At 44.1% G+C, this 26,246-nt stretch overlaps 1 long non-coding RNA gene across 2 annotated transcripts; it reads right to left on the bottom strand.

Moving 5' to 3' along the window:
• Positions 1-416: 416 nt before the first annotated feature.
• Positions 417-10,558, bottom strand: LOC310675892. Of its 2 annotated transcripts, XR_014510289.1 has the most exons (4): positions 10,491-10,552; positions 3,481-3,620; positions 1,683-1,747; positions 417-675 (listed from the first exon to the last, which is right to left on the bottom strand). It is a non-coding gene; the product is annotated as an uncharacterized lncRNA (long non-coding RNA). The 2 variants fall into 2 exon arrangements; XR_014510288.1 differs by lacking the exon at positions 3,481-3,620 and having other exon boundaries at positions 10,491-10,558.
• Positions 10,559-26,246: the final 15,688 nt, after the last annotated feature.

Genomic DNA, 26,246 nt, shown 5'->3' with positions numbered 1-26,246 from the left:
AGTTTGTTCCTGCGTTGTTGGCTATAAAGCATTCCCTTTGCATCTTTCGCATTGTCGTTAGGTCTTCGCAATGTCAGGGTTGGGGAGGGAAACCCTCTCAAAATGTTTTACGAGTGGCATCCTGAGCAGTGGTGAGAGCAATCGCCACTCTGCACTGAAGAAGAAGAAGAAGAGTTTGGATTTGATATCCCGCCTTTCACTCCCTTTAAGGAGTCTCAAAGCGGCTAACATTCTCCTTTCCCTTCCTCCCCCACAACAAACACTCTGTGAGGTGAGTGGGGCTGAGAGACTGTGACTGGCCCAAGGTCACCCAGCAGCTGCATGTGGAGGAGCGGAGACGCGAACCCGGTTACCCAGATTACGTGACTACCGCTCTTAACCACTACACCACACTGGGGCTTGCCTGCAATTTTTTGGACTTCTCTGCACCAGCTTTACAGGATCAAAGCAGAATCGTGAGACCAGATCTATTTCTGGCAGGAATGGCACCGGAATCCTTGATGGCTTGCATTGTTCTAGCATTGTGATTGCATCCTTCTTCAGCAAAGCCTGGAGTATTCCGGTGCAGATTACATTGTCACATGAGTGATTGCTTCACCATAAACCAGGGTGGGGAACCTATGAAATTTCAGATGTTGTTTGACTGCATCTCCCATCATTCCTGTCCATTCCCTTCTGAAAACAATATCAAGGAACATTAAAACTGTATTCCCAATCCCAAACCCTCCATCTTTTCAGGACCCAGCTCTTGCAGAAGCCTGTGTGCAGACTATTGTGTAGGTTTCCCCAGTGCAGTGGGGGGATGCCCAGGGGAAGTCACACAACCTAGATGCCAGGGATCAGAGGCAGCTTTAAGAGAGTATGACCGGTGAGTCGCACCAGGCACAGAGCTTCTGGGGCACTGGAGCAGACTCCACCAGTGTGGTGGAGAGCCAGTGTGGTGTAGTGGTTAAGAGCGGTGGACTCGTAATCTGGGGAACCGGGTTCGCGTCTCCGCTCCTCCACATGCAGCTGCTGGGTGACCTTGGGCCAGTCACACTTCTCTGAAGTCTCTCAGCCCCACTCACCTCATAGAGTGTTTGTTGTGGGGGAGGAAGGGAAAGGAGAATGTTAGCCGCTTTGAGACTCCTTTGGGTAGTGATAAAGCAGGATATCAAATCCAAACTCTTCTTCTTCTTCTATTCCAATGGAAGACAAGAGGCAGGAGGGCATTGCCAAAGCATGCACTCAGAGGAGATTTGCACCAAGCAGTAGCAGAACAAATGGATGACTGGACAGCCACTTTTTGTTTTTCTTTTTTGCTGGACCACCAGAGAACAATGCATTGTTAAACTTTACTTTGCTATTAGGACCTTCCAGTTTTGGCTATTTCCAATTGCTTGCCGTAACAATTCCCTAATGACAAAGGTATATTTTTGGTATGCCATAACTCTGAAATACTAAAATTATACTGCCTCTCATATGTATTGCCTCGTAAATACAGCATTCCATTTTTGTGCACGCTGAAATGGGTGTTTCATAAAGCATCATAAATAATTTAATTTGTAATGAAATAAACCCACCAAATTACCTTGGATTTAAAGTCTGAGTCTGTAGCTGCAGGGGGAAAGAGATTTGCAAATCTCCCCTTACATTTGGGGCTAGCAATCCCTAAGCTGGAATAACTAGATGATTCCACTCACCTGAGGGTCACAGCAGAAAACCAAGTTTTAGATTTTATCTGTTTCCTTAGGTGCTTTTCTGTTTTCTGGAGGGTAAAAATGAAAATTATCAGTATAGATCAATTGCTTGGAATGCAGAAGGTGTCAGGCTGAATCCCTGGTAAATCTCCAGGTTCCATCCATCATATTTCCAGGTAGGGCTGGAACAGAACCCGGCCTAGAACCCTGGAGAGCTGCTGCCAGTCAGTGTAGGTAGTGCTAAGCTAGATGGGTCAATGCTGACTCAGTATGAGGCAGCATTCTATGTTTCTATGCTCAACAACAGCTATATTTCAATTAGTATTTTAGGAAGTAATATGGTTACCAAAGTCATGTGCCTGCCCCTCTCTCTGCCAAGCGGTGGCAAGAGCCCATGGCAGCAGTTCTCAACCAGAGCTCAAGTTCTCAAGGCCAGAGCTCAAGGATGATGGGAGTTGTAGTCCAACCACATCTGGGGACCCACAGATTGAGAACCGCTGGCCCATGGGGTCCCAGGCAGACACACAGGGTCTGTGTCCCTTTGGATAATAGGGACTGCCGTGGCTTTAAGAAGGATGTTTTATTCACCTATTTACACTGTCAGTCTGCATAGAGGGAGTCCAGAGCTTACAGCATGGTCATTTCAAGAGGTAGCAGTGCAAGCAGCCTGCAGCCAGTCTCCTCCAAAGGTGGATCTCAGTGCCTATTCCTCCTCCTCCTTTCCAGAAACCCTCAAGCATGTCACTTTGGTAACATCTCACTCCTCAATGGCCCATCAACACCTTTTGACGGGCCATTGAGGCTGGTTTGCATAAGCCAGCCCAGGAATTCTCTGAATTCCCTATCTGGCACAGTGCTACACTTTAGTCCATATCTCAATTAATCAAAACCCTGGCATTTGTTAATTTATAGGGTTCAGGGGGATTCTCCTCCATTAAATCTGTATTATGTTGGGGAAGGTGGCTCTGAGAGGACAGTAGGATGCAGCCGATCTCCCTTTGCACTGGCGGGGAGGAAGGAAGGAAGGAAGGAAGGAAGGAAGGAAGGAAGGAAGGGCAGTTGGGGGAGGGAGACCCAGTGATCTTCAGGACCCTATGCTCCTTTGCTCCCCTGACATACCTGCCCTCAGGACCTAAAACCATGCCAACCCTGAAATTGCTGTAGTTAATTCCCTTCCTTTGGCCACAATGGGAGGGGGCAAACAATAAACCAGTTTCCATCCTAACCTAGACACTGTTTGCCAGCAGATCTCTGGATGCAGTGGAAACTCTTCCATAACCCACCCCGCCCAAGGAAGGTAGGAGTTCTCTGTTAATTATACATCTGCATTTACTTTGAAACATTGTGTTGTGCCATTCAGTATTTCGTCTCCCAAGGTGGATCATCACAAATGACATCTATTTAGCAGCCTATTTATTTCAAGATGTGTATACCCCTTTAAAAAACAACAACACAACACTAATAGCAGCCTAGAAACGAAAAGGGAGGGGCAAGCCAATAAAATGGTAATGAAAGAGGTAAAACCATTAAAAGCAAGCCATCTGGAGACTAACAGCACAATCCTATACATGTCTGCTCTGTAGTCTATCTTAAAAATAAAATAAAATAAAATAAAATACTACCTAGTTGTCTTAAAAGCAGGTGCCATTGATTTCAACAGTAAGACAGACAAGAGGACAAAATAGTAGTGACTTTGTCTGTCTTAAAATGTAGTGGGAAGGTAGACCCCAACCTTTTTCTCTGACAAATTTTTCCTGTTCAGACGATCCCCAAATGGTCCTGTATCAAGAAGTTGTATCACCTGCCTATCCCAGGCTATTATCACTCCTTTATCAACTTCCAGAAGTATGGATAAGTATTGCCATAAAGCAGGGATTCCCAAAATGTGGTCTGCAGACAACCAGTGGCTCATAATCTTCATTCCGATGGTCTGAGGCACATCTGGGAAGGACAGCAGAAGCAGCTGTGAAAAAAGGGGCCCAGTGGATCCTCTGTCATTCCTAGAACCCAGTAGTCCACCTGGCAGGTAAGCAGGATGGACACGACAGGTACATCCATCACATTAAATATTTATGTTATTTTAAAATATATATATATATATATGGAGTTGGATTGCAATCTAATATATAAGAAATAAAAGAAGCAATACAAATTCAATATATAGAGCATCTAGCACAGTGCTAGTAATTCATCAACTTGCTTCTTTTGATGAAGATGAAGCAGGAATTCTACCAAAAAAAGATGGAACAAGTACCTAGCCTTTGTTAAAGTTCAGTGTTTTTCTAGAAGGGAAATAATCAAGCAAAGGCTAGGTACTTGTTCCATCTTTTTTTGGTAGAATTCCTGCTTCATGCTAGGAGTTTAAATGATAAGACTTCTTTGCAAGATTGAAAGTGAATGGGTTGCATTTCAGCTGGCTGAAGGTCTTTTTGTTAAAGCTCAACCATCTTTTAGAAGTTGACTTCATTCTATCTTTAGATATTCTATATCTACTCTAAGTTTGCCATCTAACCCTAATGAATTATTATGCTGATGCCCTTTGAGAAGTCTCTCTCTCTCTCTCTCTCTCTGTGTGTGTGTGTGTGTGTGTGTGTGTGTGTTGAATCAACATAGCTGCCTACATTCTCGGACACTTCTTGGGATTGTGGGTCCTGATGAGCTGCTGAAGTTCAAAATTCACTACTACACCACTGATTGCTACATATCCAAGAATATATGTGATTTCAGGATTGCGGAGACATAAGGATTCTGTGAGGTATTCTGAATCAGAGTGAAGCCTATACATTTTAACTCTTTCTCCTTATCAGAACTCCATAAATGCATGCCTGAGCTCAGCAATGTAAATTCCAAATTACTCCTGTTTGAATTTCACCATCAGACTCCCCATCTGTTCTCATTTCGTTTTCAGACTTTCCATCTGCTTTTGCCCAGCCCTTTCCAACACAATGCCTTGCAAGACGGCATGGCTTTCCCAGGCCCGTCTTTCTTGCAAATTTTATAGTACATAAGAAACAATAAAAATGTATGTTTTATACATGTTAGCCCTGTTAATTAATTCCATAGCACACGTTGTTTCTAAAATGATATTGTCCAGAAAGTCCACATGGCAACATTTTACAGCTCTTTAATGCCAGGTGGATTGTAAGAGTTCTGACATTAGCACTAATGTGTTTTGCGTCGATGTGCAGTGCTTGGGAAATACATATTCTCGAGAAAGGGGATTAAAACACTGCATTCCTACAAGGCAGAGACTGCTTCTTTTATTGGAACTTACAAGGAGCTTAAATATTTCATTTGTATGACAAACGCTCACTCACCGCTAAGCCGTCCTTTAGGATCATTCTATGGCAAGAGGCACAGGCAAACTGAAATATAACCCATGAAAGCCATTTCACTGGTTCATTTATGTCCAAAAACACAATACACTTGGAGGTTCTCCGGTACAAGTCTCCCTGAAATTAATGCAAGTTGTACAAGAGTACACTACTGCATCAGGGCAAGCTAGTAAAAGGTAAAGGTAAAGGACCCCTGGATGGTTAAATCCAATATAACTTGACTATGGGGTACGGTGCCCATCTTGCTTCAGGCCGAGGGAGCTGGTGTTTGTCCACAACAGCTTTCTGGGTCATGTGGCCATCATGACTAAATGGGTTTTGGTGCAACGGGACACCATGACGAGTGCCTTGAAACACCGTTTAGCTTCCCATCACAGCGGTAGCTATTTATCTACTCGTGCTAGTGTGCTTGCAAACTTAGGTTGGCAGGAGCTGGGACAGAGCAACAGGAGCTCACCCCGTCGCGTGGATTCAAACCGCTGACCTTCTGATCAACAAGCCAAGAGGCTCAGTGGTTTAGACCACAGTGCCACCCACAAGCTAGTGGACTATATTTCAATGGGATTTGAACAGGAAGACACTAGATTAACAAAAGTTGTGCCTGAAGCCTGAAGCCCAGGCCAAATCAGGTTGATTCAGGTGTGGGGGAGATCTGGGCTTTGACTAAATTGGTTAGAAACAGCCCTGGATCTCTATGCTCGGGCCACCCATAGCAATCCAGAACTGTCAGGGGACATTGGGCAGGAAAGCTGCAGGGATCTGCTTTGCCAGAGTGTTCCCTACAGCGAACATGCTGCGGAAGCAGAACCCCACAAAACTGAATCCTCTACTACTCACTGGCTGGTAAGCAGAGGATTCGATCCTGTGGGGTACCAGATGCTCCATCACAAATGCCTTTCCTATAGGGAAGGTATTTGTGAAGGAGCCCTCCACAAAATCCCAACTCCCCTGCCAGGCCTCTTCCCAAGGCCTGGTTGCCACAGCAACCTCCCAGGCCTACTACCACCAGCCACCGCTGGGCTGCAGGGGACTGTCCACATCAGAGGTGCCAGGTCCTGAGAGGGGTGAAGTGAGCAGGGCGCCTTAGCTGGCAGAGCCCAGGTTCAGCCCGGGACTTGCTGCAGAGTGGGTGCACAGATGGAGAATAGCCTGGGCAGATGCCGTGGCAATGGAGTTTAGGGAATAGGCTGAGGTGATATTTGGCAGGGAGGTATTTGAGGAGCGAGAGTTGGTGTTCAGTCCTTTGGAGGGTGCCTCCTTCACAAGCCTCTTCCCTCAAGGAAGCCACTTAGGGATGAACACCATGAAAGAAAATATAAAAGGATGTCACATAGAGGAGGGAGAAAGGTTGTTTTCTGCTGCTCCAGAGAAGCGGACACGGAGCAATGGATCCAAACCACAAGAAAGAAGATTCCACCTAAACATTAGGAAGAACTTCCTGACAGTAAGAGCTGTTCAACAGTGGTGCCAAGGAGTGTGGTGGAGTCTCCTTCTTTGGAGGTCTTTAAGCAGAGGCTTGACAGCCATATGTCAGGAGTGCTCTGATGGTGGTTCCTGCTTGGCAGGGGGTTGGACTCGATGGCCCTTGTGGTCTCTTCCAACCTTATGATTCTATGATTCTATGAAAACCCCACCTGCTCTCAGTCAAGAGGAAGGGAGGGGAAGCAAGGTCTTCTTCCCCCACCCATATGTGTATTTATTATGCATACTAAAGTCCTACACTATGTGTGCTGGTAGTCCCTGTGAAAATAATAAAGAGTTAGAAAGCATGATGGCAATGCAGGAAGCACTAATAGTCTCCAAAGGCCTGAATTAAACAAAAATGGTTTTAACAAGTACCAAAAGCACAATATTATTGCTGTTTGTCTGATTTCTGAGGGAAGGTGGTTCCATTGGTTGGGTGCAAGAACGGAGAAGGCTTTCGCTCCTGTTTTACCATGAGATGGGCATCTGCGGACTGCAATAGAAGCAGGACAATTTTATCACGATTTTCATTCTCGTTGCTTTTGCTTTGAGGATTTATCTCACCATGTTGGGATTAGCTACACCGAAACCTCACTCCTGCAGTCTAGGACTCTCAACTCTTTCGACACCCCAAAGAATAACTTGTAAATTCTGCACACCACCAACTCAAAAAAACATTGTTTCTGTGATATTAAATTGTGGCAAGTTCACAACCGCCCATTGACTGTTGCATCAAGTCGTTGCTTGGCTGTATAAAACAGCCACCATTGATTAATCACTGTAGACAGCACTTCCATATAAACCCAATATCAACTCAAACACAATTCTTTTCAGTAGAAACAGTTAATGCGTTTGACATTCGTCAAGTGCTGAGTAATTAAGTGATGAGAGTTCAAGAGAGGTACATCCATTTGTGAGCCAGCCATTAGCACAATCTGCTTGGCAACTAATTTCTGTCATCTACCCTGTTCGTGCTGAATCAGTTTGTGCTCCCTCGCCTCAGCTAGCTCTAATGATCATGTCATCAACTTGTAGTAGAATTATAAATGTGCCAATTCTTATCTTCCTAGCTAGGTGGTGGTTAGAATTTAAGGGTGGTATATCAGGGGTCATCCTATCTAAGTTAGAAAGCAATGGTTGCTAGAGATAGACACAGTCTGATCAATAGTTGCAACTGACATTGAATACTGATTTTGCGAAGCTGGTATATTATAGATCCCTGAAAGTTAAGAGAACTACAATATTGCCAAATCAAATAGTTTTGCCATATAATTTTTACTTTCTCAGCACTGAACTAGGATTGTTCTGTGTTGTTTTTCTGCAAGTCCAGAATGAGACCTCCTGATCACTCTTGCATTTCCTATACTCCGTATTAGTTCTGTACTATTAAGAAGATAAATCTGATTAAATGCATCCATTTAAGAAATGTGTGGTCTGCAGCTTTTAAACCTGTGTTCAATAGCCAGGAATTGAACAGTCTGGAATTCATTATCTAAATTGCTTGATGAAATGCTTACTTATGAACTTTGCCTCCCAAGATTTATTGGTAGATCACAAGAACTTCACCAACCTCAAATGCTACAGTCACTGGAATTATTGTATACATGGGTTATTTGGGTTGGGTACATCCCCACCCCCATCCCAACTTGTTTTATTGTTTTGGGACCTGGTGGCAGCCCATACTGGGGAATGGGGAGTTCCATTTCAGGACATCCTCTCTACCAGCAAATCAATACTGGTTGTCATCTTCTCTCAGGCTTACAACCACCTTCAGCCTCCAAGTTTCTGGGAGATGGACCACAGCATAAAAGTCCACAAGAGCCCTTCATGCTGCCTATTAAAATCCTTTTGGCTAAAGGGGGACAGAGAAATACCTAGTAGATTCGCAATGTAATATTATGAGAGTGGGTCATTTTGATAAAGTTAAACTATGGTAAAGGTAAAGGTACCCCTGCCTATCAGGGCCAGTCGTGACCGACTCTAGGGTTGCGCGCTCATCTTGCTCAAGAGGCCGGGAGACGGCGCTGTCTGAAGACGCTTCCGGATGACATGGCCAGTGTGACTTAAGCTGCATCTGGCGAGCCAGCACCAGCGCCGCACACGGAAACGCCATTTACCTTCCTGCTGGAAAGCGGTCCCTATTTATCTACCTGCTCTTAGGGGTGCTTTCGAACTGCTAGGTAGGCAGGAGCTGGGACCGAACGACGGGAGCTCACCCCGCCGCGGGGATTCGAACCACCGACCTTTCGACCTCAGGTTCTAGGCTCTGTGGTTTAACCCACAGCGCCACCCTTGTCCCTTCAACTATGGTAAAGATGGACAAATCTGCCAATTTTGGTTTCTCTCAAAGTCTCATCATTCCAACCTTGAATTCAGTTCTCCGTACTTCCGTAGCAATTTTGCAGGTGCTTTTTTTGTTTTAATCTGCAGCAGGTTTGCAGGTCCTCATGAAAAGTAATCAGCATTTTAATTTCTCCCATTAAAAACCACATTTTTGTATGCAGTTTCGTCCTACTCATTTTTGCAGGCACCCCGACAGACAGCCAAAGTCAACTTGCTCCCAGATCAGATCACCAGAGATAGACCCAAGCTGTTAGCTTTCAAAACCCAAACTCAGCAGTATCACATCTCTGTGACTTTCCTCATCTCTCTCTCAAACTGGAGTCTGTTGTCCTTTTTCACCCCCCTACCTCTGGCTAGAGAGTGGGATCCAGAGAAATCTTCTGGCCATCACCTCAGGTGGTATCCAGCTAAACAGTTCTACTAGCACAAGGAGTTTTAGCTGAACAGTGGCACTTCCATGTTCTCTCCTCTCTGAGTGCTCATCCACTTGGTTTTCCCTTAAATCTGATTTGAAGGATTGGGGGAACCTGTGGGACGAATTCAGGGGGCACATGGGAATGCACAGAAAGAGGAGGGAAGTTCCATTAGAAAGCTAAATCTCCTTGCACAGGTGGAACTTTTTTAGTTGGGTACTACTCCTAGCCTGGGGGACCTCTGTCCGCTTGGGCCACACAGTTTTTGGCCTTGTCTACTGCTGACAGGTGGCACCCAGAGGGCACGTCAAGGGCGAATGTAGCTCTCAGGCCAAAGATTTTCCTGTCAAGAGGCCCTGAGATATTACAAATACCAAATGGTCAGTTTTGTCCTAATATGTGGAATTGCAGCAGGAAATACCATACTCACAGCTCTGCCCTGTACTGTGAGAAAACATCAGCATTTTTTTCCTGATAGAGGTAGCCAAGATCCTGTCAACTGAGGTTGTGATTAAATCTGTCCTTGGGCCAAAAGGTTTCTGGATCTTCTCAAATTAATTTATTTGATGCTACTATCTCTCTTCCCTACTACGGGAATGTCCGCAGTCTGAAACCCAGAGGAGCTGCTGCCAATCAGTGTCAACAATGCTGAACTAGATGGAGTTCCCTGTGTTTCTATTGTTCCTGCAGTGCATAGTAGCATGTGTGGCAATATCTCAAGCAAGATAATCTGTTAACATATATGAGGTTATGACTACAGTGCTGAGCACAGAAAATAATGAATTGCACAGAGTCATGAGAACCTAAGCTTTAAAAACAACAACAGAGCAAATTTCTAATCCTCATTATTATAGAAAAGTCAAATCTGTTAGCATCTTCTTTCTTAGACATAGTCTCAGGGCATCCTTGAGGAGTAGGTGACACCCCCTTCTGTCAGCATAGATCTCAGTCTCCCCATAAAGCCCCAGTTCCTATCTGTTTGTTCATATACCACTAATGCTTGCCCATTTTTAGTACTGCAACCCAAACTTAGAATCATAGAATTGCAGATTTGGAAGGGACTCTGCAATGCAGGACTAGACTGCTGTCCCATATGGGGATCAAACCTGCGACCTTGGTATTATCAGCACTACACTCTAACCAATTGAGCTATCCTACACTGAAATGATGTCACTGCTTGAATCCTACCATTTATTTCAATGACAGAATTTGAGTTATCAACCGACAACCTTTTTAAATGTAAAATTATTTACCACCTTTATCGCGCAGAGAGCTGGAATGCTATCGCGACAATGAAGGGACCTTGCGCCACAGATTGTGCCACTTCACACAGAGAAGTGACAGAAATGTCCACAATCGTGGCTTATGTCACAATAAATCCGTTTTAAGTCTTTAAGTTCCACAAGACCCTTTCTTCTTGGCATGACAAAGATTCCAATGGTTTCTTTGTTTATGGTTAATATCTGATTATGTTTCCATTTCCATTCCCCACCAAATTTTGCTAGAGAAGGGAAGGGAAGAGCCACAGATCAGTGGTAGAGCATCCAGGTTCTTTGGGTAGAGTTGGCAAAGATTCCTGCTGCTGCCCGTCAGAGCAAACACTAGATAGACCAATGGTCTGAATCATACAAAGTAGCCTAGGACTTGCCGATCAGAAGGTCGGCGGTTCGAATCCCCGCAATGGGGTGAGCCCCCGTTGCTCAGTCCCTGCTCCTGCCAACCTAGCAGTTTGAAAGCACGTCAAAGTGCAAGTAGATAAATAGGTACCGCTCCAGTGGGAAGGTAAACGGCGTTTTCGTGTGCTGCTCTGGTTCACCAGAAGTGGATTAGTCATGTTGGCCACATGACCCGGAAGCTGTACACCGGCTCCCTAGGCCAATAAAGCGAGATGAGCGTCGCAACCCCAGAGTCGGCCACGACTGGACCGAATGGTCAGGGGTCCCTTTACCTTTAGCCTTCTGTGTACAGGTAATCTCTAGCTCATGAGTAGGGTTTGTCAGTGCAAGAGGTCCATTCCCCCTCATCTCCAAGTAAATGGTTTCAGATAAGCAAACTGGGGGGAACTCCCGCTTAGGCCTTATGATGTAAAGTTATTTGCTGCTTCAATTTTAGGTGGTGCTGTGTCCAGTGTCCAGGAAGCAGTGAGTCATGTGGCTGTTCGCAACAGACTGTTCTAGACCATTCAAAATAAAGTTGTTCCGCTGTTAAAACAACCATTTGGGCCTGGCTTCTTCTCCGAAATAACCTGACAGGCCCTATAGGGCTGCTGCCAATCAAAGTCAGCAACACAACGTCTGATGGACCAGTGATCTGACTCTAAAAGGAATCTCTCCTTCCAGCAGAGAAGGGGGAGATGTTCTTTAAAGGCCTCTCCTCTTTCTCTGCCATCGTTTTCTCGCCACCAGCTCGAGCACACACAGCCTGCCTGAGCCTTTCTGCGCTTCTCTTATAAAAGAAAACAAGTGTGTTGGTAAAGCAACGAAATCTTGCAAAGAAGGTTGGCCTTCTGGATGTGTAGGAAGAATCCTGGTATTTATATGTAGGCCACAGCATCTCAAATATCACAGAGGAAATTGAAATCTTCGAAAGCATATTTACCTAGCAACAACATGGCCCCCAAATAGTAGGTCTGTAACCTACAGTCAGCCTGGACCTGGTGTTTAAAAACCATGTGGGAGGATAAGATGTCAGAAGAAAACTGAGTCCAGATGTTTATAGCAAACAAAAAAGAAATGCTGGATTTGGATGGCAAACCAGCAAAAGAAGAATGTGAAAAGTCAACAGACATCTTTGTTTACCAGCATTTTATATGCAGCCCATATAGATCTTCCCCACTAAACATATTGCAGTTAACAGGCAGTTGCTAATAAAAGCAACCGTTTCAGGGTTATGTCATCTTCCCTTCTCAATTGTGTCTGCATCCTTGGGAGTATACAGGAAGGAGAATGGGAAGCTGCTTAATACGAAGTCAGACCACTGCTCTATCCAGTAATGGTGACACTGGCTGGCAGTGGCTCTCCAGGGTTTCACCCTTGGTGGTGACACCACCAAGAGGACCCTGTCAATCGTAGGGCCTGAAATGGTTTGTATTGGGGAGGTGCTGTTATAGGTACTTGGGTCCCAAGCCATTTAGGGCTTTGTACTCTGCCTTCTCCAGAAACGGCTTAGTCATGCTGGCCACATGAGCCGGAAAAACTGTCTGCGGAAGCGGACAAACACCGGCTCCCTCGGGCCTGTAAAGCAAGGTGAGCATTGCAAACCCAGAGTCATGCGCGACTGGACTTAACTGTCCTTAAAGGTCTTAAAGGTACCTTTACCTTTATGCTGGTATTTGTATTTGGCCCGTTGGCTCACATGTAGGGCAAAATGATGCAGTTGATCCCTTGGTGACAGAAATCAGGTGACTGATGGAAGGATATTAGCTTTCCCAAAATTGGACCATATTCAGACATTCTATCCCAGTGGATAAATGCATGATCTTACTAGAGGAGGCTTAGTAGTTAGAACGAGATAGTAGGCATACTTCCCTCCAGGCAATTGACTGATCAGGGAAATAGAATAATCCAATCAAGTTCACAATTTTCCTAGGGGAAAGAACATAATATAGCCAAACACATATTTTGGGGGTTTTTTGTGTGCAGAGACAGAATAGAATGAAATCACAATTTTCATCACTTACAACTGTAACAGGCTTTTAAGAGCGATCAAACTCCTGTTTAGCCACCATGAGAAACACTTTAAAATATTGGTTCCATCTGGAACATAAGCAAAAATTCTGCGTGCTCATTATGCTAGTTAGACAATGTGACCCTTTCTTGCTGATAAAATGGAATTTTGATACACTTGAAAATGTGATCTTCATGCTGGCTGCCAAGAGTTAGACATTTCTGTCCTTCATATGGGTAAAAAAGAACAAAAAAACTGTGACTCTTGTTTTATTCACTAGTTTAAACAAATGACACCAAACATGTTCATTTGGTAACATTCTGGGACAAAGGAACAGCCAAAGAAACAGTTAAGCATTTTAAACAAGTTAAAACATACAGTCAATATGTTTGAAAAACATATGTTGCATTTTTTAAATTGTCTACAAATGCATCAGATATCAGACAATGGAACTGAGATCTAGGGTACAATCCTAGGCATTACTCAGAAATAATGAGGGGTTTGCTCTCAGCCATGTAAATGGGTTTGCAATCTCAAAAAAACCTGAAATAATAACCCAAACATATTGTCTATAACTTTTGCATCCTTTGCATTCTGTACAAAACTAGCATAAACACACCCTGGCTTTTAAAATTCCAAATGGAGTGGTGAAAACTCTTCAACCCTTGTAATCCTGGAAGAGAACCTTGCAAGACATGACTCCTTGGAAGACTTGACCATTTTGAGAATCTTTTGAGGACCGAGACTGTCTAAGAATTTGCATTGACTTCCAGCTCACTGACGGCTCACAGGCTTATAGCTCTCAGGTTTCATCTTGGAATAAGACGCATCTGTTCCATGAGGTAGAACACCAAGAATTAATGTGTTTTCTGGCTTTCGTCTCTGTGAGCTGAATAGCTCAGAGAAGATTTTTGGATTGTTTCTTCTCTCTTTTTCCTGTGACAAAGGAAAACAGGTTCTTTGTTATTGACTTGTATAGCCTAGGCATAATTAACGTAGCCTTTAGTGAGGTGAATAATAAGCAATGAGTTTGTGCAATCAGTAATATGAATCTAATAAATAATATTACATAATACATATGTAATGAGTTTATCCATGTTACTGGTGACACACAGAAAACTCCACGTTCATCTTGGAGAATGCAAAGTGTAAAATTTTATTTATTTATTGTCTTATCACATTTACATACCACTTGATTGTAAAAATAACACCCTCAAAGTGGTTGTGGTTGTTTTATACAGGAGCATTGGTCCATGTAGTCCAGGAGACTCTATGCCAGGAATGGGGGACCTCTAACCTTCCAGAGGTTCATAGAATCATCATAGAATCATAGAGTTGGAAGAGACCACAAGGGCCATCGAGTCCAACCCCCTGCCAAGCAGGAAACACCATCAGAGCACTCCTGACATATGGTTGTCAAGCCTCTGCTTAAAGACCTCCAAAGAAGGAGACTCCACCACACTCCTTGGCAGCAAATTCCACTGTCGAACAGCTCTTACTGTCAGGAAGTTCTTTCTAATGTTTAGGTGGAATCTTCTTTCTTGTAGTTTGGATCCATTGCTCTGTGTCCGCTTCTCTGGAGGAGCAGAAAACCACCTTTCTCCCTCCTCTATGTGACATCCTTTTATATATTTGAACATGGCTATCATATCACCCCTTAACCTCCTCTTCTCCAGGCTAAACATGCCCAGCTCCCTTAGCCGTTCCTCATAAGGCATCGTTTCCAGGCCTTTGACCATTTTGGTTGCCCTCCTCTGGACACGTTCCAGTTTGTCAGTATCCTTCTTGAACTGTGGTGCCCAGAACTGGACACAGTACTCCAGGTGAGGTCTGACCAGAGCAGAATACAGTGGCACTATTACTTCCCTTGATCTAGATGCTATACTCCTATTGATGCAGCCCAGGTTACCAGACTCCAACTCCCATCGGTCCCAGGCAACAGGGCCAATGGTCAGGACTGATGGGAGCTGTAGTCTAATAACATCTGGAAGGCCACAGGTTCTGTGTACATGTACATTAGCTCTCTTCTCATTGTGTATCACTGTCACATATACCTTTGCAACCTCTAGATTCAATTGCTATAACCTTCCTGTTAAATAAAGTCCATAAATGACCATTCATCTAGATAGATAGAATTACACCAGCAGGAAGAAAGCTTCACTGGCTGCCAATTATTATCTGGGTTGAGTTTAAAGTGCTGGTACTGACCTTTAAAACCCTACACTAGGAATACAGATGGACAAATTTTTTATTTTCTCGGTTCTCCCTTTCCCCCTTCTCTTGTACTTCGTATTTCCACATCAGTTTGTGAGGTAGTAATAATAAATTTTAACAATAATAAATTTTATTTATTCCCCACCCTCCCCAGCCAAGACTGGGCTCAAGGCGGCTAACACCAGGTATAAAAACAATTGATTAAAATACAACTTAAAAACAAGATTAAAATACAACATTAAAATGCAGCCCCATTTCAGTAGAAACTCAAATCAAAACATCAAATCTTCACCAAGGCCAACTATGTAGCATCTTATTGCACATTTATTTGAATATAAACATTTTTGTAGATTTATGCCATCATCTGCCAGCAATTTCCTTCTATATTCTACATAGGCTCTGTGTGCAAAAGAATAAAGAAGCACAGGAAATAACATCAGAAATGGCAATATTCATCAACTCGTGGGAGAATGTTTCCTAAGAAGGTAAGAAGAGTCTTGCCAGAACAGGCCCAACTCATGCAGCATTCCGTTCTCACGGGGGCCAGCCGTGTTCCCCTTGGAAGCCCTGACTGCAACAGGGCTCTCCCAAGTTGTGATTCCCAGCAACAGGCATTCAGAGATATATTGCCTCCAATGGGGGTGGTAGCCATTGATAGCTTTCTCCTCTGTGAATATGTTGTTTCCCTTTGAAAAGGCATCTAGTGGTGTTTATGGAGGAAAGAAAAATTATTTATGTTCTTCCTTATAATTTAGACCTTGTACCAAGCCTCTTTCAACACCCATCCGTCCCCAAATTAAAACTAACCAACTCTTTCGCATCTTCCTTACTTGCCTTTCAAGCTTAATTTTAGCCTTCTACACCCAGACAGTTTTTGCCCTCAGTTCTTTAGGTAAAGGTAAAGGGACCCCTGACCACTAGGTCCAGTCGTGACCACCTCTGGGGTTGCAGCGCTCATCTTGTTTTATTGGCCGAGGGAGCCGGTGTACAGCTTCCAGGTCATGTGGCCAGCATGACTAAGCCGCTTCTGGTGAACCAGAGCAGCGCATGGAAACGCCGTTTACCTTCCCGCCGGAGCGGTACCTATTTATCTACTTGCACTTTGACGTGCTTTTTAACTGCTAGGTTGGCAGGAGCAGGGACCGAGCAACGGGAGCTCACCCCGTCGCGGGGATTCGAACACCGACCTTCTGATCGGCAAGTCCTAGACTCTGTGGTTTAACCCACAACGCCACCCGCGTCCCTCCCTCAGTTCTTTAGTTAGTCATTATTTAATCATTTAGTTATGCACCTCAGTGGCAACTGGTTCACAGGGTAAATAGGGCATTGCCCCACCAACCTCAGTCATTCCCCCACCCACCTGACTTCTTACTTACAACCAGTCCAGGGGGTAGCACTGGCTGTCATCTTCCTCCTTAGTCTCAGTGTTCTCCTTGTAGAACTCAGCAGGGAGGAAGACAAGAGATAAAACTAGAATGAGTTGGCTCTGCCTCTGCCTGTCATTCTCTGGCGCCATCTACTGTTGGCCTCCCTGCCAATCTCAACAGGGCACTGGTCACCACTGCAGCACACCATTTCCCACAAAGGCCAACCGCTTATGAACTAGTGGGGTTCCCATCACAAATTCATTCTTAGGTAACATTTCCCCAGTAAATAGTAATTGCTCATTTTGTTTGTTGAGTGTAGTTGTCTGCTATAGTCTTAAGAAATGCCACTTTGTGTCTGCCAATAACATATGCTTCTTAGCAAAATCACACGCATGAAGGAGAAGAGAGTATGTTTCAACTTACGGTCAAAATGGGTGTATATGAATATGGTGGGGGTTTTTAACCCTCTTGTGGGGTCGGGCACTGACCTCAGCAATATTTTGCAAGCTTCTGAACTACAAAGTTTGCTTTTCACTCCTCCAGTTTTTTCCCCCAGGGTGTGCATGTACACACAAGCACATACACACAACTAAGGGATGTTTCAACTTGCACAGCTTAAAAAAAAAAAAGTATTGAGGGTCACTGAAACCAAGAATGTCTCCTGCACTATAAAATGGAATTATTTATGACTATGTCCTGCTAAAAATGCAAAAGCTTGCGAGCGAATGCGAATTATCATAAAGAATGTGAAGGCGTTTGCCAGAACTCACAAGAAACCAAGGAGTGAAAGAATCTGCCTGAATTTTCTCATGGTTTCCTTCATTCTTCTGCCAGTGTCTTGCATCACACGCTCACACTGAGCAGATGTCTGATCCTATTAACTGCTTCACGAGGGCACAACCCGACATGGCACCCTTGAGCCTCCTTTTCCCGCTTCTCTGTCACACTTTGTGAAGCTCGCTACATGCTTTGATTGACATGATATCATTGCCCTGTGGGTTTAGTCACCAGTAGTGGGCAGTGGTGTGGGGAAAGGAAGAGGGAACAGCAGTGATGAGATATTACACAGTGAGTTTCTCTAGATGTTTGAGGAGTAGTCTTGGAAGTGCTGGCTTCCAGCATCTGGCCAATTGGCAGACCAATTCTGCATTACAAAGATGTCTGCAAACATGACACGAAGGCTGGCAACATCAAGAAGAAGAAGAGTTTGGATTTGATATCCCACTTTATCACTACCTGAAGGAGTCTCAAAGCGGCTAACATTCTCCTTTCCCTTCCTCCCCCACAACAAACATTCTGTGAGCCGAGTGGGGCTGAGAGACTTCAGAGAAGTGTGACTAGCCCAAGGTCACCCAGCAGCTGCATGTGGAGGAGCGGAGACGCGAACCCGGTTCACCAGATTATGAGTCTACCGCTCTTAACCACTACGCCACACAGGCATGTAGGAATCCATCACAGAGGACTGCTATGCCTGGAGAAGGGTTGTGTATCCAAAAATGACCAGAGGAGAAATGACTGCTGGGAAAAGCTCAGAGAGAAGAAACACCATGATGCATCTGCAGCAGCACAACCAGACGCCTTCATCTGCCCCAGCTGCAGCAAAACAGGCAATGCAAGCAGAGGCGCCATCTTCTCCAGATGATTGGGGAGGGGGCCCCAATGCAACATCCTGACATCACAGGTGCAACATCGTGAGGGGCCAGGGGGAGGAGCTGAATGCCCTCTGAACATTGAGGGGGCCTGGAGCCCTCAAAAAACAAAACTGGGCGAGGGAGCCCAAAGTGTGATGATATATGTTAATTTCATTAATATATACTTTTTTATATGAGTGAAACTAACAAAAAATGCATTATAATAGGGGAAATATAGGCATCCATAATTGAAATTTAAGGTCATTTAATATCTGAGCCATTATAGATAAATAAAAGTGGCAGCCCTAAAGAAATGCCTGCAAAGAGGAGTTCCACTGAAGTCAGAGAAAAGGTACCGCCTCTATGAATTGAACAAATGGGTATAAATGGCAGTAATTTAAATTATATGCATATTTTGGACATGTGAGGAATCTTAGTTTGATTCTCTCTCTCTCTCTCTCTCTCTCTCTTTCTGAAACTGCACTTTCAGCAGCTACGTACTCCCCTCTGTGCCAGTTTGAAGAAAGGATTTCATTTTTTGTGCAAATTCAAAACCGTTTTCCCCTGGTTACATTATTGGCCTTATTAAGAGAGCCTCCGCCGAATGGGGTTTCTGCCTCAAAGTCCTGTGTGACTCAGAGTCTGGCTGCATAAATGAAAGCAAGACAAGGGTGAAATAACTATGCATTGTGAAAGGAAATGGCTGTACGTCAAACATCATATAAAAATGAGAAGAGACATGGCAAATCTATTTGATTCTCCTTCCCCCTTCAATCGTCTCCCTTCAGGCTACTTTGGTTTGCTACTTTCGAAAACCTCTCCAGAGAACAAGATTGATAAAGCTGACCACAAACTTTACAAGCATCCAACAGGTCAGAGGAAAACACGTTGATCGTCTCCCATTTTCCTTCCCAAATAACCACACATTGAGGAGTCCCCTCTTCATGTGGTGCCGAACTATTTGTAAGTCTTACCACTAGTCCTTTGTGAGTTCAACCAGCTGATGTCAGAATTAATGCACAACTTCCCCCAATCCATTCAGAAATAAAGTCATCCTGGCTTTCTTTGAACTTAAAGTCTCCTGTTTTATTATTTGAGGAGTCTAATAAATTTGATAGACACATTATTTGTCTGCTGGTTACCCAAAGCAAGGGATTGCTAGGCATGAGGGAGGTCTATCTTCCCATTAAATGCACGTCTTTCCAGAGCTCAAAACTTTTGCTCTCCTTGGAAACATGAAATAAAAATGTAAATGATGGATCAAAAGTACTTTAAGCCCAAGACCCATGTGGGATGGCTGAAAATGTGCTTTTTCAAAAAGCTTTGTAGCAACTGATGTTCTTTTGTTCATTCAGACTCTGGAGATCTGGGAAGGTGGGAGCTCACTCACATAACTCATCCTAGCAGTTTTTACACTAAAAAATAATACCTATGATAAGATAAGATTAGCATGTTACAGAAGAATTTCAGTGACCTTATTATACCATTGTTGCAGGAAGATGCACTAAATCAAATGTTTAGGGTCAAAACAAAAGCATGTCAAGACATAGTAAAAGGTAAAGGTACCCCTGACCATTAGGTCCAGTCGTGACGGACTCTGGGGTTGCGGCACTCATCTTGCTTTATTGGCTGAGGGAGCCAGCGTACAGCTTCCGGGTCATGTGGCCAGTATGACTAAGCTGCTTCTGGCAAACCAGAGCAGCGCACGGAAGCACCATTTACCTTCCCGCCGGAGCGGTACCTATTTATCTACTTGCACTTTGATGTGCTTTCAAACTGCTAGGTGGGCAGGAGCTGGGACCGAACAACGGGAGTTCACCCCGTCGCAGGGATTCAAACCACCAACCTTCTGATCGGCAAGTCCTAGGCTCTGTGGTTTAACCCACAGCGCCACCCATTGTACATGCACATAAAATCAACCCGTTTGGGAGAGCAAATGAGCACACAAAGTTCCACCCCGCTATCATCATTTCCATTGGTCTCCACCAATAGGAGGTCAAACATCTGAAGTGAGGAGCCACCAGCATTTATTTATCTATATCCTACTTTGCTCCAAGGAACAAACATGGTTCTCCCCATTTCATCCTCACAACAATCTGAGGAAGGCTACTCTGAGAGAAGGTGACTTGCCTTGTCATTCAGTGAGCTTCCTGACTGACTGGGCATTTGTATATTGGTCTCCCTAGTTTCCAACTGCTACACCAGGCTATGGGTTCCTCACATGATGGCATCTACATATTGTGGGTTGAAGTCATGTACAAACATGGCAACTTGGGCACTTCTGTTAGAGCTTCTGACCTGCATACGTCGTAGAACAGGGTCAGCCCAGGACATTATGCTGTCTGCGAAAATGAACAAAATAACACCTCCCATTTCACTTTCAAAAGGTGAGACTGGGTGGGCCCTTGATTCTTACTGGCAGTGGGAGAGCATCCTTCATCAGACCTGAGGACAGTTGGCCAACTTAGGGAACTGAGGGCAGGCTTTGTGGCCAACGCAGCAGCTTGCCACTGCTTGTTGCCTGAGACAGTCATGTCACTCTGCCTAATGGTAGGAGCGGCCATCGTTGCCTTCTTCTTTTCCACCTTTGAAAGTATCCTTACTGTCGTCTTCTTCTTCATAGGCTTGAAAGACCACACACTTGGGTTTTGGTTTTTTTTTACCCCTTTCCAATGTTGTTGCTATTTTTCAAAAGTCACCGAAGGTGGGAGGAAAGACTAGGAGAATGGTTTCTTTCAAAAGTGATGTCTGAACTGGAATTCCATATGTTTCACCCTGGCTCAATTCCACCAGTTCCATCTTCATATTAGAAGTTTAGAAGCCTTGCCTAAACAGGAGCCGAGTCCAGCTGGTGAGGTGCCATTCAGCCTCTCAGATTCCACTTACTAAATATTGAGGAAAATGAAATTAAACAGCTTAAAAGGCCATCTCATAATACACAGCTTGAAGTTTTAGTAACACTATATGCATACTAATAAGGGGCTTGCAAGCTCTAAAGATGATTATCTTTGTCTTTAAAATTTATGTCTTCGCTCCAGTCAGCTGCGTATTAGCGATGATTGCTTTGGGAGCTACTTAGAACTGCCAACACTTCCCCTTCATAAAGAAAAAAAAAAACCATGGTAATTTCAGGTTAGATGAGAGAGTGCCATCTCTAAAATTTAGCGACGACAGTCAAATTTTCCAGGGAAAAGAGGTTTATATATACACTGGACCAAGATAGTCACACATGGGGATTGCGTGCGTTAGGATGTAAAATATTTTAAGCCCTCAAATTAGCCGAGAATGTCTATACTACAAGAATATACCGCTCTGCTTATTAATTATAAATTCTCTGGCTGATTTAAGAGACGATAATAGGCATAATTGGCGCTTCCAAACGTGGATCACAATCCACTTGAGTCCCATTGATTTTAGTGGAAAAGACTGGTGAACCTTGCCACTGAAATGGGTCTTAGAAGTGCATCAGGATGGCTCCTGCGCTGCAATACAAACTCATCTAAAGTAAATTAAAATCACAATAATAATAATAATAAATTATTTACAATCAATAAATTGAAATACATTCTAAAATCAATTCAGAATCAAATTAATAGCAACCATTGGGCTATAGTTCTATGAGCATTACCAAAGGAGAGGGTCAGGCTGTGCCTTGGCCAAAGGCCTGGTGGAACAGCTGTCTTGCAGGCCCTGCGGAAAGGTGTCAAGTCCCGCAGGGCCCTAGTCTCTTGTGACAGAACGTTCCACCAGATCAGGGCCACAGATGAAAAAGCCCTGGCTCTGGTTGAGGCCAGCCTAACCTCTCTGTGGCCCGAGACCTCCAATTTATTTTTTTTTATGTTTGAAGACCGTAAGTTCCTCTGTGGGACATACCAGGAGAGGCGGTCCTGTATGTACAAGGGTCCTAGGCCGTATAGGGCTTTAAAGGTTAAAACCAGCACCTTAAACCTGATCCTGTACTCCACCAGGAGCCAGTGCAGCTGGTATAGCACCGGGTGAATGTGATCCCGTGGCGAGGACCCCATAAGGAGTCTCACTGCGGCATTCTGCACCCACTGGAGTTTCTCTGTCTCACACCTCCCAGCACTCAGTAAAAGAAAGCAGAGGAAAGAGGCAGGCAAGAAGGTCAACAGTTTTGGGTCAGTGATGGTGGTGCTCAGTCCTTATCTGGTCTTTCTCTTGGCTACAATATTCCCTGAGCTTACTTCCTTTCTCCTGAATGCTCGCTGCAGTATTTAGGGATGCCGGGAACCATGGGAAATGCCATCCTTTATACAGTGGTACCTCGGGTTAAGTACTTAATTCGTTCCAGAGGTCTGTTCTTAACCTGAAACTGTTCTTAACCTGAAGCACCACTTATGGGGCCTCCTGCTGCTGCCGCACCGCCGGAACATGATTTCTGTTCTCATCCTGAAGCAAAGTTCTTAACCCGAGGTACTGTTTCTGGGTTAGCGGAGTCTGTAACCTGAAGTGTCTGTAACCTGAAGCGTCTGTAACCTGAGGTACCACTGTACTTGGCTGGGGAACTGATTTTGTACAATTCAGTGAAGTGTGAATTTTCAAAGGATGGCTGTGTTTTGGTTTGCATATTGTTTCAAAAAGTGTGAATGAAGCAAGATTGCCTTTAAATGTGAACTGAATCTAGTAGATCCCCCATCCCTATGGTAGATACATTAGATATCTCCTGAAGCACTATTTCTGGGTTAGCAGAGTCTGTAACCTGAAGCGTATGTAAACTGAAGCATATGTAACCCGAGGTACCACTGTACTTCCCAGCATCACCAAATGGTGTGAAAAACGGACAGCTATTTATACACCCCCACACACACAGAGAGAGAAAGACATCACAAAATTCCCCATGAAGGGGCTAGGCACCCACAAATTTCAGTGCCAAGGTCATGCACACTGCATAGCACCCACGGCCCTGGGCACCTACCGTTGTGGGACCAAGCTGGCATTCATGATTCTTGAAGAATACAAATACAACAACACAGGTGACAACTACTGATAAAAATCAAGAAAAACAGGACATGGAAAAACTGTAGCAAAGTTCAACAAATAGCAGTATAGAAACCAAGGCTCAACAGCACAGCGCAGTCTGAAATGCCTTTGAGAATAAAACAGCGTTTACCTGTCAGTGAAAGCAAAAAGCTGACAGAGCTGACAAGACACCCATGGGGAGAGTGTTTCAACGGATGGGGCCTGATGCACAACAGCAAATGAAGCAGAGTGATAGGCTGGGGTCCTGGGATTCACAGCCTGCTCGCTCCAAGAGCTCCAGGTGGTTTCAGAGGTCTCTCAAATGAAAAATGTACATATTTGTATTACCCAGTATCTCAGGATTGAATGTGCCCTCGTCCTGTTTATTCCTGCTACTTTGCTCCAGCTCAATACAGTCCTGCTGCCATTTAATTAGAAATAATTTATTTCTATATATTGATTTTTCAAAGATCTAAGGACACTATATTTAGTTGTTAATTGCTTTTCATTGAATAGAGGAATTAATGAGGGGCTGTATTTGCTGTCTTTATTTAAGATGTTTCAACCTACATTGCAAACTGCTTAGAATTTTGTTGAAATATAGAAGTGCAGCTGTATTTGTGGCCAACTGTACTATGAGATGCTGGGATGTTCTTATAAATATTTCAGTGCCAAACCCAATTCTCCTTATAAATAATCACACACACACCCATTCACTTAAGGCCACCCTTCCTCTACATTTTTTTTTTAAAAAAAGAACTAAATCAGGGACCTTCAGCCCTCCAGATGTTGTTGGACTACAATTCCCATCATCCCTGACCATTGGCCATGCATGCTGGAACTGATGAGAGTTGTAGTCCAATGATAGCTGAAGTACCAGAGATTCCCTATCTCTGCCGCAAACCCTAAATGCTCTTGAACCAGATGATCTGAAGAAACCAGATCAGTAAAAAGAGCACTAACAACCAAGTAGGACTTCAACGATTCTGACTGTTTGTACTGCGCCCCATGCATCTTATGAATTTTCTTGTAAACTGCCTTGAATTTACTATATAATCAATGAATCGCACCAGCTTATTTTGAGTAAGATGAACAGAAACAATACAGAACAGCGTTGGGAGAAACTACGGACACGCGTATGTGGTGAGGATGCCCCAAAATCCACCCTTTCACCAAGATAATGGCAAAAGGTTTTTCATGGTTTCACTTGTAAGGAATAAAAATATAGTTTCAAGTTGTAAGAAATAAATATATTCCCTACATTGATTCCCTACCTTTTAGATTTTGTACGTAAAGGTGACTTTTGTACCTGTATGTGTAAGAGCAAGTGTTCCTTAACTGTGTAGGTCCTAGGACATGGTTTGGGGTCACGTAAATGTGAGCAAGTTTGGATCTGCTCAGTGCCTGGATGAGAGGCTACCTGTGTACCTCATGCATGCCATCTTGGGGTTGTATCCAACACTGCAGTTCCATTCGTGTAACAGATTTCCATGCGCAAAAGCAACCTTCCCCTTTCTCTACTGCTGCCTGCACCCCTCGTGCCCTCAAAATCTGCCACAGGGGATTTGGGGACATGGAAGGGAAGTCCCACGGTGTGAGCAGAAATATGCCCATGCCACGACGAATACAACCCTTGAACTTCAAGATGGAACATTGGGTATAAATCTACTACAAAGATATAAATAATACCTAGCCTAGACAACAGCAGCTTTATTTTGGGTCCCCTGCCCATTTCCAAAGGGGGTCACATGATGCAGCAAAATACACTTTTCATCCCGCTTTGTGAAGCATAGTGCTGGCCCACCCATGAGACGAGGTGACCAACCGCCTCAGATGGCAGGGTCTACCTGGGGCAGCAGATCCCAATGTTGAACCGTCTTTCTCTCTTCACCCTTGGTCTTGAAGTAGATCTTCCCTGACCACCACCACCACCCCATTTCCTGGCAGGGAAGGGGGCCATTTTGCTGAAATGTCTTGGGCCCACCCTGGTGGAGAATACAGTAAAACCCCAAAAGAAGTTGGCCAATCCTGATCTATTATAGGGAATCCCTTCAGATGACTCAGATGGTTGTTACAAAAGGCCTTACCCTTTGGGGGGGGGGCATTTTTTCCTCTGCTTACAAAGTAAATACAGTGGTACCTCAGGTTACATACGCTTCAGGTTACAGACGCTTCAGGTTACAGACTCCGCTAACCCAGAAATAGTGCTTCAGGTTAAGAACTTTGCTTCAGGATGAGAACAGAAATTGGGCTCCGATGGCGCGGTGGCAGCGGGAGGCCCCATTAGCTAAAGTGGTGCTTCAGGTTAAGAACAGTTTCAGGTTAAGAACGGACCTCCGGAACGAATTAAGTACTTAACCCGAGGTACCACTGTAAGTCTCCAATGGAAGTTTAGAGAAGACTAGCTATCTCAATTTACATTGAAGTGTGAGGCGGGGTGAGGGAAATACAAAGAATTTAAAAGGTAAGGGTCTGGTGGCTTATTGCAAGGGGTGTGGTGGTAAAAAAAAATTAATAGAAATTGTAATAGAAATCGCAGTGGGGTAGGAGAGAGCACTTTTAGTTTTGCTCCAAGGCAAATTGTTTGTGAAAATGTCCCTTTTGATTTCATTATCCAAATAATTCCAGTTTGAATTGGAACTCAGCTATTAATCTGATAATGACATGGCTGAGTAAAAGGCATTCTCTGTTGATTGATCTCAAATGACTTACAAAAGCTTTTCTCTACCTCATTGTCTGCATTCCATTTCAGGAGTTTTGTCAGCAACACACAAACACACACACACACACACACACACACAGAGAGAGAGAGAGAGAGAGAGAGAGAGAGAGAGAGGAACCCCCTGAAATGTAAGTATTAAGATGATTGCTATGTACCTGGAAATATCCTTTAATTTTAATTTTCTTGTATTTTATTTTTAGCTTCAAAGCTTCCCCAGGAATGAACACCTGTCTTTCAAGGCATTACAAGAAATTGTCAGGTACTTTGGGTGCTTTGTTGTGTCAAGTCCACTAAAAAGGGACACTTGGGAGCACAAGTCACATTTTCCCTCTTGATCAAAGCAAAGGGACGCCTGGTAGATTTGGGCTTGCCTTTGTAAGTCCTTTGATATCAAGTTTATCCTACCAAAAACATTGTTCCTTTGATTGAAAG

Source organism: Podarcis tiliguerta, assembly GCF_965153285.1.
Source record: "Podarcis tiliguerta genome assembly, chromosome: 4".
Lineage (NCBI taxonomy): Eukaryota > Metazoa > Chordata > Lepidosauria > Squamata > Lacertidae > Podarcis > Podarcis tiliguerta.
This window is presented reverse-complemented; position numbering and strand designations above follow the sequence as displayed.